At 35.9% G+C, this 14,588-nt stretch overlaps 1 protein-coding gene across 2 annotated transcripts in view; it reads left to right on the forward strand.

Annotated features, from left to right (window-relative positions):
- Arhgap6 (Rho GTPase activating protein 6) overlaps positions 1 to 14,588 on the forward strand; it is a 484,877-nt gene that overhangs the window by 246,258 nt on the left and 224,031 nt on the right. The window lies entirely within an intron of this gene.

The following is a 14,588-nucleotide window of genomic DNA, read 5'->3' on the forward strand; positions in this document are numbered from 1 at the left end:
CTATATTAATATATATATATATTATTTTTTTTATTTAAAAGAAGGATTTGATGTGGATACGAATGGTAGGCTCAGAGGTCCATTAGCTCCCTGAGCTGGTACTGGATCAACCACTAGGCCAAATTGAGTATGTCTTGAATGTCATTTTCTTCCACTGGAAAGGTGAGGCTTTGAGCTAGGAAACTGTTAAGTTTCTTTCTAAAGCCGAGGTTCAAGGAACAAGAAACAGTTTTCTCTGGTTTAGCCATAGTTGTTTGTCTAGAAAAGTCAAGTGAGACTCTTGTTCAGTTACTGATGCTTTTCATTTCTTTGGAGACTCTGGTGGCTCTGAGATATACCTTTTAAAGTGGTCATGAGGATAATCAGGTTTCTACAGTCATTATTTGTGCTCTCTCATCATCTGGCTTCCCCCATAGTTTTCATATTTTGAGTTGTATCCTTGTGCCTTTTGATTTGTGACTACAGGTCGTTTTGAGACCCTACTTAGAGAGCAGGTTGGGGAAGAAAGGTGACAACTGGCTCCTTCCTTAAAAATCTATATACCCATTCAATCAATCGTTATTCCTTCTACATACAAGTATATTAACACAGCCCAAGAATTTTATATTGTTATTTTAATTCAGCTCTCTCCTAAAATAATAAACTCATGCTCAACCTCATGGTAATGTTTTCTCTAAGGTTCTGAGTATTTGCTGGTAAACAGCCCTTTGTACTAGCATAGGCCACCATGCACATATATTTTGTATTAAGACTGGAAAGGAGGACATTTTAGAAAGAATTTACTGAGAGAAATCAACTGGGCTCTAAATATTTCCATATATTCTTTATAATGATAAAGCAGTTGTGTTCAGCAGCTTCAAAACCATCATAGGTGGGAAAAATATTCTTTATAAAGTACAAACTGTGGCTTTTCATGTTAGCAAGATTGTTAATGGCTTAAGATTAGGTGCAGGATTCTATGTACCTTACTAATTTGAATTTTTAATAATTCTAGGCTTGTCTTTGTCCTTCAGCTCAAATACTCTTGCTTTGCTCTAAGTGGTTTGGGTGCACTATGGATTTCCTGGAAAATAATTCCTTTCTTTGTATCTTTAGTACCTCTTCACTCCCCTGAAACAAAACCCAGGAGATAAATCGTTCATATACTTTCATCAGAGCTTTTTATTTCCTGTCCAAAGTGAGACTCCATATACTAGATAAGTGTTTACCGTTTATTCATTCAGGAAAAAAAAATCATATGTGGAGTGTCTATTGTATGTTAGGTATTTGAGCAATTTTCCAGCAACCGGACACTTCATTTGCCTCTTAAGATCCACTTTAAGCATCACTGAGAAAGATGCATAAGTGATAAGAACATCGAACATGTATAGTATCATTTTCAAAGTATGATACCACAATGCTTTTCTTTATCTTCACAATAGAATGTGCTAGCAGCTTATGTTTCCATTGAAAGGGTTCCTTCTGTGGTTTTCCCACATTCAGTTTTTGGGTATCCCTTTAATTACACCTGGGTGTTGTCACCTCTTGGTGACTTGATCAGATTTTGAGATGCTTGCTCTGGCGTCAAATTGAATTCAGAATAAGGTATATCGTAAATGCATCTTTTATCCTAACAGAGATGGGAGATAACCTGTATTGACTTCCTGTATAGCTAGGAAAGATGTAGCAAACAGTTGACATATTGCAGAGAGGCTTAAGAAATCAAACTTACAAGATTTAGTTTGGATGGGGTTTGTAGGAAATAAGAGTATAAGTAATAAGGATATAATTAATGAACCAACGTTTTTTAGCCACAATTCTGGAGAAACTACAGGGTATCATAGAATTATCATATCTGGCTAGAGAGATGGCTCAGTGGTTAAGAGCATTATCTGGTCTTCCAGAAGTCCTGAGTTCAATTCCCAGCAACCACATGGTGGCTCAAAGCCAACTGTAATGAATCTGATGCCCTCTTCTGGTGTCTGAAAAAAAAAAAAAAAGAATCACCCTACCTTATTCGAATTTCAATATGATTGGAGATAATTTGGGTACAATTTCAGACTTAAATCTAACTGGTGGACTAGGCAGTTTTTTTTTTTCCTATCTCCTGATTAAAGGAATCCAAAGGACAGGCAGGGAAATTGGAGGTGGTACGGAAATAGTTGATGACAAAACCAAGACATTACCAAGGTGCCCTTAATTGACAAAATTCTTCCGTGTCATTTATACAGTTGGAACAGTTAACCCCAATTATTCTTCTTTCCATCTCCATCTGTTCAGGTAATAATCTAAAAATAAAATATGAGGCTTTTAGTAATTTATTAAGTTCATCCATGTTGGCAAACCACTTGGCCAAATACCTCCATAATCTGACTAGTACAGACTAAATTTCAAATTTTAAATATCCCTTAAAAGACATTAGAAAAAGATCTGATTGAAAATCCCTGACTTTTCAGAGCTCTCTCCAAGTTTACTCTCCTTTGTTGACCCCTCGACCTGTGTTCCCCTTGAGCAGGACAACGGACAGATGAAATGCTCAATATAGTCAACATGAAAGGCCCCTGAGCTGAGAGCCTTTGTTTCTGTTTTATTAGTAAATAGAAAACTCTGTGTAGTATTGGGTGTGTCGCTTCCCTGCTATCATACGGGTAGTAAGCACAGTGTTGGGGGTCCAGCTTGTTGAACATGTGTTACTGGCTAGGCTTCATGAATCTGGTAGGTGAGACCTAATTTTAGTCGTTCCAAACCTCTCATTCTCTTTCATTTCACTCAGTAGACTTCTTAACAGGTTTGTTGCTGACCTCACTTCCTGTTTGGTAGGCTCTCTCTGCCACCTGTGCTTTTGACCACAGCCTTGTAATCAGTTGTTGACTACATCCAGTTCCACTTAACCCTGTCCTAAGGAGCCCAACCAAAGAATTAAGCCCTTTACTTCATAATGAGCCTTTGCTTCACACAGAATGGTGGAGGTCTTAGTACAAAATGTTCCATATGGTCCCTCTAGAAACGTTCACTTTCCATAGACTTAGAAGTAATTAGGGCTGCTTCATGATTCAGTAATGTTGAATCCAGGATACTACTCTTTGGTAATTCCAAAGATGCCAGCACCTGAGCTTCTTTACCGACAGGAATCAGTTATCCATCAATGCTGCCCGTGAGGTCAGCTAAGAAATGAAGCAGATACTACCATTTGGTTTTCAACTATCTACAGATAGAAGGAAAAAACAAACAAACAAACAAAAAAAACAAAACAAAACAAAACAAAAAACAACAAAAAAAGAAAAAACAAAATCCAACCAACCAATCAAACAAACAAATTAAAAAAAAACTTCACCTTAGAAATAAACAAGAGGTCACAAAATCCTCTCAGCAAACACTCTTCTAATTATAAACATCCTTTCTAATCTCATGTATTCCCAAATTGATTTTTTTCAGTTATACTCTATCTTGTATGGTGCCTATTTAGTTTGGAAGCCCTACTTTTTAAAGAAATCACACCTCTCATTTTTCTAATTTCTTATTAAGCATCACTGTTACTGGACAACCAGATTCCCATTGGATGCTGTAAAGATATCAACCAATCATTTTGAAGATCTGTTTCAAAGATTTATCTACCACATGTTGCTTAATTTTATTTTGCATATTTTTTGGAGTGAACTTCTTCCCTCATAATGTGATAATGTGGATGGGTTTTATTTTTAAATTGGTTATAAGTGTATGATCCAATCATAAGAATTCTTTGCTGTATTCTTGGCTCCTAATTTCTCCCTAGATAGTTTCCAGACTCTACCATTGCAGAAAATAGTTGGGGACCATGTATTGAGAAGAATCATTTAATAATAAAAGTACAGTGAAATTTCAGTGCTGAAAGTTCTATCATTTGTTTCTATCACATGTAGAGTAATATTCATCCTTGACCTTAACCATCTAAGTCCTCTTACATGATCTCTGCTTCTTATCACCCTTCTCCAGTCTAGCTGTAATCTTTTATGATCTACAAAGATCTACAAAACTGACCCTTTTTATTCCTGCAGAGGCCTTTTACTTGTCACTTACATTTAGTATGTTCTTTGTATAGCACATTAGTCTGCATCCTTCACATTGTATGGGAGAAAGAGTCACCTTCTCCGATGACTCTCTTCAAAGTGTTTCTGACTGTGCTCAGTTACCATTGATCATATCACATGAGCTTCTGCTTTAATTGGACTTGTCATTATTTTTCATATTCAGTGCTTGTTTTTCTAAGCTGATGTAGAAGCTTGTTCTGGACAGGCATCCAAAAATACATTTCCCATACATAGACTATAACAGGACTTTCAAAAGTTAACTCTTCATTGGTTATTTAGTGGGTTAGGAGTAGAGAGGACACTGGAAAAATGTTCCCTTCATCCTTTTACCCAATTCTTACTAAGTGAGAATCTCCAAGAACCAGACTTAAAGTCAATACTCAGAAAAGATTTAGGGATGACTCTGGTATCAGCCATCTTTGGAAATTATTGGTACTGACTCACTTAGCTTATCACTTACTCCTGAAGCAAGCAAGGATACAAATCTGTTAAAAGCTAGGACTCAAAATCAAGGCATCTCTAGACAGTACAATGTTATAATTAGTGCGAGTTCAAAGTAATAGAGTACAGCTTTCCAGAGAGGTACCTGGTTTTAGAGCCTAATGTTCATTTCAGCCAAACCCTCTAAAGATATTGGAGACATAGAAATGCGCCTTTCTCTACATATTGCAGACTACTAATATATTCCTCAGTTTTCATTTTAATTTATGTCAGTAGTTCTCTAAGAGGGGCCTAATAAGGTCTCAAGGCATTTTTTTGGTCACTGCTAGCAGGAGTTTCTCTTGGCATGTAATATATAGAGATATGAGGTACAGGTATGCATCCTATGATGCATAGCACTTGCCCAGTTCCAAGTTGTCAATTCTACTGAGGACCTGCAGCCCCAGATAAGATGTTCTTATAGAGAAATCAAAGTTTTAATGTGTTTGGAGAAGCATTTTGTATGAGATACCTCAAAATATCTACAGGTTTCTCTGCTTTTTAATAGACAGTATTGACAAAATGAAAGATAGAATTGGCTGGCTGGATTCAGTCACAACTATAAACAGCATATTTATGCCATAAAGTGCTGAAACTGAAAAGAGTATTGTCATAATAGATGTCTTGACACTATGGAACTTTTACTTCTTGATTTCTCAGTACCAATGCTTTTCCAGATCCTGGGCTTAGAACATGTTTTCTGTAAATATCTTCTTTATGCATTAACATCTATCAGCCTTACCTGGTATGCTGCTTCTTTCTGGATATAGAGGAGTATCTCCTGCTCAAATTTGGTAAGTCTGTACCTAAAATTTGAAGGTATAATTGTGAAAAGATGTGACGTGTTCTCAGAAAACCTTCATTGGTGGACAACAGACCTGTAACACTCTGAAAACAAGGAGTGAGGTTGGTTTTTGTTTGTTTGTTTGTTTTGTTTTGTTTTGTTTTTTGTCTACTGGCTGGGGATGTGCTGTAGATCCTCTGCTATGAACTAAAGCGAGGGGCACTGAAAGGAACAACTGAAATCTTCTTCCTCAATCTCATGTGAACAACCACTGGCTACCCCGTGGTTGGTGATTTATCTTTTCTGCCATTGAGATGATTCTAGGGAACTTTTCTAAACCTCTGGCCATATCCCTTAATGATAATTAGCATAGCTTGTTTTACATTGTAAGCTCCAAAATGATTGGGCAAGTAACAAATTGGGTTACTAGCAACTTCAACTTTGCACTGAAGTCACCAGCTTTCCCAAGCACACATTTTCTCTTTTAAACAAATAGGACAAAAGGAACAAGGATTGTTATCACTATATATATATATGGTAGTGCTTTCTTTATGAAGGTTGAGTCAGGTTACTTTGCTGTGAATATGGTATGGTAGGCTGCTACTCCATCCTTTAAGTTATAACCATAGCACTTTGTGTGAATAAGGAATATGGCATACTACCAGGAATTTGACCGTTCAAATATGATCTTTGTTCACTTAAATATGGTTTGATTTCTGCTTTTCTTAAAAGGTGTCATGACCCTTTGAAATAAAAATCCTTCAGGATTTCCTTTCCTTCTTCACTGATATATTCTTAGAACTTTCTAATTAACAAATTATAATAAAAATGTGAGCATTTGGGGTGTCAACTAAACTAGATTTCTAGTAAGAATTTTTAGAATTTAGAGAAAAGTTGCTATGGGAACACCAACAGAACTTTTGAAGATTAACTCTAACAATATTTTTTAACGACCCCTTTACACAGTCGACTGAAGTATCGGGTAAAGAAATTGCCTAAGTATTATAGTAAAGAGATGAAATGTTGAGTTTGCAAAGTAATTTGAAACAGTGACACTCAGTGTTATTTCTGTATGTATGCATATGACTTTCAGGTCTACTAGGTGCTAGGATCTTGGTGTTGATGATCTGAACAAAATGTAAAATGATGGTCTGAACAAAAAAACTTTGACTTTCATTTCAAAAGAAAAGGCATTCTTCCTTTTACTTTAAGCTATTGAATCATAGAGGAAATCGTAATGTTAAGATCCAAACAGAAAGGAATTCAGAATGCTTAACTTGAGGAGTGAACTATTTTTGACATGTTGGCAGATGTGAGGCAGGCAATGAAGGGTGGCAAGGCACTCAGTGATCAGCTATGTGGAACTCATGGAAGGAGCAGCATAATGAGAACCCAATGACTCTTAACACTGATTGGAAGGGATACTATCAATGTGTTCACAAGGCAAGATCTGGAGAAGCAAAGGCAGAGTGTAACAATCCATCCAACCCCTGACATCTTGATTTTTTATTTTCCTATCTCCTTCTTGAATCCAGCCCAAACATTCTACTGAGATAAGTGTGTAAGAAAGAGCCCCCACACAGAGGGTAGATGTTTTGTTTTCTTTTGTTGTGTGTGTGGAGGGGAAGATGTTGACAAACAAATACTACCAACCTGAGTGTATGATGCCTTAGGAGTGAGTTACTCATGAAAGTGTTCTTTCAGAGGGCTTCAAATGTTCTAAAGTGTTTAATTAGCATGTTTAAACTATTCATATATTATTCAGACTCCAGTGACCCAGTATTTATTAAAGGATCCAGTATTCACTTAGATTATGAAATTTTATTTAGATATAGATATAGATAACTTAGAAGAACACTATCAAGAGTACTCTGAACAAATTTTATTAATATAAACAAAACTAAAATGGACCATTTTCCCTCTAAGCTTATGACAATAGTCTAATAAGTTTTGTTTTCTAAACAGTGAAAAATGAAGAATTAATTTAGCCTTTTCTGATTGAGAAGTATAGTTTTACTTTTTAACTTTAAAGTATTGTTACTTATTTCTTCCAGTTATGGACTGGTTACAGCCAGAGACTGCAGTCTGACCCCTTTGTAACCCACTTAATTTGGCAAAGGGAAAATTACAATTTCTGAGATCATTTTCCTCATTCTGTAAGCTGGCTTTTTTATTTTGTAATGACTTTCTTTACTGTGCAAGATTTATTTTTGCCAACTATATGTCAGACAGGGAGGTGACACTTAGTTTATATGAAGGCTGTAAAATATATATATATATATGTATATATATACATATATACATATATGTATATATGTATACATATATATTTTGTATACATATATATGTATATGTATGTACATACATATATATATGATACCTTTCTTGCTGCTTATTGCTTCTTTAAATATAATATACACAAAACATTGGAATATATGAAGATGCAGAGGCCAGAACCATGGACCATATCGTCACTGTTTGCTTGGTCACTTATAGCATGTGCCTGATATGTGCTTGATACATGCATTACTGTTAAATAAATTAATCAATAGTTTAATGTTCTTTATCTTTTAGAAATATTTAATTTGACAGTAGTCTGATGATAGCCAATATTTGTTGAGTACTTTCCTCGAAAAAAGAATAGCCTAGCTATATAATTTCACTTAAACCTTTAAAAGACGCCTCTATAATCTATGCACTGAACTACTCTCTATAAAATGGTACCACTTAAATCATTCTCTCCATCCTTCTCATACTGTCAACATCCCTGATCCTATTGATCATTGATCAGAAATAGCAGGGAAAAGAAAGTAAATTGATCAAGAGGTAAGCAGTATTTTGGTGTTCTGGTTAACAACCACCACAACTGCCACCACTATCACCGTTACCACAACCAGAAATGAAGAATATTCTTTTTGATATATTTGGCTAACTGTTGTGATATTATAATTTTTACCACCAAAGTGATTTTGATTGAAACATGGCAGAATTTAACTCTGCCGGAATGCTTCTCTTGTTTTCTTTCTTTCTTTTTTGTTTGTTTGTTTGTGATTTCGAGACAAGGTTTCTCTGTGTAGTCTTGGCTGTCCTGGAACTCACTCTGTAGACCAGGCTGGCCTCGAACTCAGAAATCCGCCTGCCTCTGCCTCCCAAGTGCTAGGATTAAAGGTGTGCGCCACCACTGCCCGGCTTCTTGTTTTCTTTATGTGACTGTTTTAATGGAACATCCATTTCAGGAAAGAAAGCATGGCATGGTTGAACTCTCTGACACCTGGAAAAAGTGCATATGAACTGGTATTTGTTCTTCATCAGTTTTCCAAAAGTATTTATTAACAAGGACAAACTCAAGCCCATGTATTTGCAGTGGCTCTGGGCAGCACAGTAGTCATGTAAACACTGGCACTCACAGCACATATGTATTCTTACTGACTTGGTTTAAAGGGAGTGGCAGTTCAAAGACCTCTCTTGGGGAATAGATTGATCCTTATCAAGATTAACTAGCTTAAAAAATCCTGTAATTGCCTTTTTTTTTTCTTTCAGGATGGCTGCAGAGTGAAACTTTATCATTAGGGCACAGCTATAAAGACTTCCTGCATTTATTTGGTTCCTACCATTTTTTGTAAAAGGTGTCACAAATGCTGATGCTGTCTGATTCTGCAAACATAGCACACCTTTACTACAGTTAGGGATGTTTCACTATACGATTATGCTTTGATGCATATTGGAAAGGGAGATTATTTTTATAACCTAGACATATGGAAACTAGCCTCCTCCATTCAATAAGGTAGGCAACTAACACTACATTGCCAGAACTCCTTAACATCATGCATTGCAAATATTTATAAAAGAATATAGGCTCTTCTTGAGAGTCTAGGGACAGCTTAGATTTGAAGAACTATGGGATCTTCTAGGACAGTGGCTCTCACCCTTCCTAAAGCTGTGACCCTTTAATATGGTTCCTTATGTTGTGGTGATCACAAAGTTATTTCCATTGTTACTTAATAACTGTAATTTTTCTACTGTTGTAATTCATAATGTAAATATCTGTTTTCTGATGGTCTTAGGTGACCCCTATGAAAAAATCATTGGAACTTCAAAGGGGTCATGACCCACAGATTGAGAACTACTGTTCTAGGCACTCTCTGTACTTTTCTATTTAATGCAGTATCAATATAAAGGATCAGTGGTACTAACACTTATTTTATAGTATGTTATGTGAATGTAGAGTTGTGTTTGTATCAGTTAACCATTGTCATACTAATGCTGTTTGACAGACTACTCTGATATTCAGTGGTATAAAATACCACATCTTCATGGATCAGTGGGTCACCTGGGCTGGCTTACATAGACAGAGCTCAGCTGTTTAACTGGAGGTCCATTAAATCAGTCCCAGAAAACATGGCTCTGTTAAGAGTTCTGTTCCATATGTATCTATTCTAGAGTTCTGGATTTTGGGATGATGTCTACCTAAGAGAGCCACAGAAATTCAATCATAAGAAGACAAGTAGAATCAATCTAATACTCTCAAGGCATATGCAGGTTAGCACATTGCTATTTCCTCTTACCTCTCATTGGCAGAGAAAAACACATTTACAAAGCTACTATTATCTTGGGTAAGGAAAATGCTTTCCTTTCAAGATGGGGCTGCCAAAAAGGTGAAGGTAGGAATGCACTCACCACATACACACACACACACACACACACACACACACACACACACACACACAGAGAGAGAGAGAGAGAGAGAGAGAGAGAGAGAGGGAGGGAGAGAGAGAGAGATGTATGTTTAATCAAATATCTGAGAGCACTTATATTTTTAAGATAATAGAAATATATCTATTCCATTTTTCTTTCAATTTTGTCAGTTAATTCTTTCAGGAGAGGTAGAATTTGGTTTTCCTTACATTGATATCAGTTACCCAAAGCCCACAGTAACAGGATAGGGATATGTTTTAAAAGAATATTATAGAAACATGTTCATATTTAAGCAGAATTGCTACAGTTTTCCCTGGTTTCTTTGTCTTTAGTAACTCTGGTTCCTCAGACGAGCAAAATGTAGGTATTCATATAATTATTTCCTTGGAGACCACAAATTCTTTTTATTGTTTTTTATCTATCTATCTATCTATCTATCTATCTATCTATCTATCTATCTATCTATCTATCTATCATCATCATCATCATCATTTATCTGTACATACATATCTATATCATCTATTCATCCATCCATCTATAATTTCTCTATGAGCAATGAAATGGAAACTCACTTTGTAGCCTACACTGTTCTGGAACTCATTATCTGTCTTAGTCTTCTCTCAAACTCATTGCACTCCTCTGCCTCTGCCCCTTGAGTACTAGAATTATAGATGTGTACCAACACAGATGGTTAAAGTTTTTCTTCTTTTTAATGTATAGATTTATTTTTCTTTGATGTATATGGATGTTTTGCTCGCATTCATGTCTGTGAACCATGTGTGTAATACCCATGGAGGCCAGTAGAGGGTGTCAGATCCTTTGGAACAGGAGTTAGAACAGTTAGGTGAAAATAAATGGATGCTGTAAATTGAACCTGGGTCCCACAGAAGAGTTCTTAACCACTGAGCCAGCTCTCCGACCCCTCCAAAGTTATTCTTAATTGGCAAAAAGTTTGTTTATGATATACAATATGTCTTTAGGTATGTCTGCACTCTGGAATGGATTCATGAAGCTAAGAGAACTATAACCTACATTTGTTTTATAGTAAGAACACTACATCTTATCTGTTAGCAGTTTTCAAATACAAAATGGTTTTTTTTTCATTACTTAGTACTAACAATAAAAATTTTAAACGCTTCTCTTGTTTAGCTGAAAATTTGTGTCCTTTGACCAACAACTCCCAAGAGATTTTTATATTTACTTCTATTTATTAGTGTCATGTAGCAGTTTTTATAACCTTAGTGACTGTTTTAAAATTTAGAAGCAATTACAAATTAGGTGATTTACAATTGGAAAAGGGTATTATTTTAAAATGACTATTTACTATCCAGCTTGACATGTAAATGGGTAAGGTAAATTAAAAATAAAATAGACACATAAAATCTCTTGTCTCCTAAGTATAAGAAATTTTATCTTGTCTTCCTTCATTATATCAATTTAGTTGCACTGCTGCCAGTTCATTCATGCTTTTTCTCTTAGTTCACTCTGTCGAATGCTACTACAGCATTAGTTTTTAAATCAAGGGTCAGCAAACTATGGCTCTGGACTGGTCCAGACCACTGCCTCCTTCATATGTCTTTTGAACTCAGAATAAGTTTTAGAGTTTTATTTATTTACTGTTTTATATGTATATGTGTTGTGCCTGCATGTATGGCCATGTACCATGTGTGTGTCTGGTATTCGAGGAAAACAGATTCCCTGGAACTGAAGTTATAGATGGTTGTGAGAGGCCATGTGGATGCTGAGAATTAAACCTGGGTCTTCTACATAGGACCAGCCAATGCTCTTAACCATCAATTCATCTCTCCAAACCAAGTTTTACATTTTTACATGGTTGAAAAAGAAGTCAGAATATTTAGGGTCATGTGAGAATTATATAGTGTAATATTTGGGGGGTTCATAAATAAAGTTTTATTAGGACCCAGACACATGTGGTTATTTATATATTGTCTGCGACTGCAACAGCAGACTTGAATATTTCCTATCTGACTCTTTCGTGCAAAAGTTTATTTCTAGTCTAAATTGCCATCGACTCTGTAGACAAGTCTAATGATATGTAAATACAAGGTAAAAAATAAGGTCATACTTGCATTAAAAGTAATGTACATATACATAGGTTGAAGTATGAGAATCTAATCTCCCTTCCTTAATTTCTATGTCACTGGAAAATCCTTTGGATTTAAGATAAAAATAGTAATTTTAAAAATTAAAATCAAGACTTGCTGTAGTAGTACACACATTTTATTTCAGCATTTAGAAGTCTGAGACAGGCAAACATCTATGCGTTTCAAGACCAGCCTGATCTATACAGTTCCATGATAGTCAGGGCTATACAGGGAGATCTTGTCTCATGAAAACAAACAAACCAAAAAAAAAAAAAAAACCCAAAAAACAAAAGAAAAAAAAAACACCCTAACTTTAGGGCCTAGGCAGATAGCTCAGTGGTTAGAAGTGCATCTGTTCTCCTGAAGGACCTGAGTTGAGTTCCTTGCAGCCAAATTGGCTCACAACTGCCAGTAGTCCAGGAGCTCCAGCCTTCTTCTGACCCCTGTGTGCACTGCATTCATATGCAAACTCAAACAAAGAAACACACATATACATACTATTAAAAATAAACATTGTTAAAGATACATTATAACATTAAAACCACTTAAAACTTTATGAAAACTTTTTAGGTAGTACAAAGAGCAACTCTTTTGAACTAAAATCCTAGAGACACAGAATTTTATAAATACCTTATTAGAATTATATATATTATAGCTATGATTTTTAGTTTACAATAGTATTCTAAAGGACTCCTTAAGTAATGAAATTTCTAAAAGCTTAAATCAGATTTAACTCATAAAGAAACTGAGCAGCAGGTAAATGTATTTGCTGAACTTAGGATACTTTCACTATCCCTTTAGGATAAAATCTTTTACATTAACAATTGCTACATTTAAAAAATAACTTCACATCAACAAGATTGATTTTAAAAATAAATGTGAGTATGAAGTAACACAGTAGGAATTTTTCATAGCTAACTAGGTAAATATTCTAGGCAAAATAATTTTTAAGGGTTGCTGTTTTTCATCTTGTCAAAGAGAATTAATCTCTGAGAACTGTCATTCTTTTGTTGATTTAGGTCAGTCTTCTTGTTTACACATTTGAGGGTTAACATCAATATATCCAGAGCTCCTCTAAGAGAGATTATAAAGAGTTTCTAAAGGCTCACTATAAACAAACCAACTGTTGTGTGCTTTCAACTCTGCATAGCTAGCTTACAGAGTAGCTTTGCCCCAGAGCTGGATGTGTGTGTAAGTGAGCTCATGGTCTTGCCAGTGCAGTCTGTGTTTTGCCAAGGGATGTGGCCTGGTCTTCTACTCTGTGCTGTTTCTTTTGGCTGACTTTTTCACATTCCTGTGACCCTTTGAATGGAGGCATCTTAACAGCTTTTGCTCTACAACATGCTTCCCTGCTATCATTTCCTGCAGGTCTTGCCTTAGATCTCAGCAGCTTCCTGAGTAAATTTCATGTTGGTGTCTTCTAAGAGGATCTCCACAGGCTCACAGTTTTAGTTCTCCCAAATGTTAAAGCATAATGACCATGAGTCTTCACATTGGACTGTGCAGGACTCTAAGCTTGGAATTCTCTTGGATTCCAAAGCAAGGGGCTAGGTGGGGCAAGAACAGGGAACTAGAAAAAAATGCCCCTGAGGGCGGGGATCAAATGACCCTAGAGGAGGAAATTCCAGTTGAAAATAGAAACCAGGTCAGCACTCTTGTGAGAACCATAGCATGCTCCACTTGAAATTGGCAACCTGTGGTTTGTGAAGGTTGCTCTCAGAAGTCTGGATTGTTCTAGAAAGGGGATTTTGTTTTAGGATGGTAATTGGGTGGTGCAAACCATAACTGGAAGACATTTATCTCCTTTCACAGTGGTACCATTCTGCAGAGTAATGTGGAAATGACTCCATTTCATGTAGTGTCATGCTGACCATGGTTATTTCTTTAAGATAGAATACAACTGGAGAATAGTATTTTCTTTAGAAATATGATGTATGGGAATGTATCACACACACACACACACACACACACACACACACACACACACACAGAGAGAGAGAGAGAGAGAGAGAGAGAGAGAGAGAGAGACAGAGAGACAGAGACAGAGAGACAGAGAGACAGAGAGACAGAGAGACAGAGAGACAGAAAGTGAGAGAAAATTTTTGATGGAATGGTGAATAACTTCCAATATACCATTACAAGCATTTTTTCCACTGATGTTAAGGTGCAAAATGGCTATTTTGTTAGTTCAACAAAAAAGATCTCAATTGATTCCTGTTTCTTAAAAATAACAGCATTTAATATCTTTATCTATTTATTTAAAAAATTGTAAAATAATAGTTGAAAACATATACTAGTATGGGGTTCCTAGGAGGACTGGTGGCTATTTGACTAGCAGGACATAATTCTAGAGTACCTAGACAAAGTGTTTGCTTTCTAGGGCCCTTGAAAAACTGTGGAACAATATGTCATGATGAGAAATTTCTTTTGTTCATTGTTGCCTGTGGTGCAAAGTTAAGGGATATTAAGTCTGTCTAG

The sequence above is a fragment of the Mastomys coucha genome, chromosome X (assembly GCF_008632895.1).
Source record: "Mastomys coucha isolate ucsf_1 chromosome X, UCSF_Mcou_1, whole genome shotgun sequence".
Taxonomy (NCBI): Eukaryota; Metazoa; Chordata; class Mammalia; order Rodentia; family Muridae; genus Mastomys; species Mastomys coucha.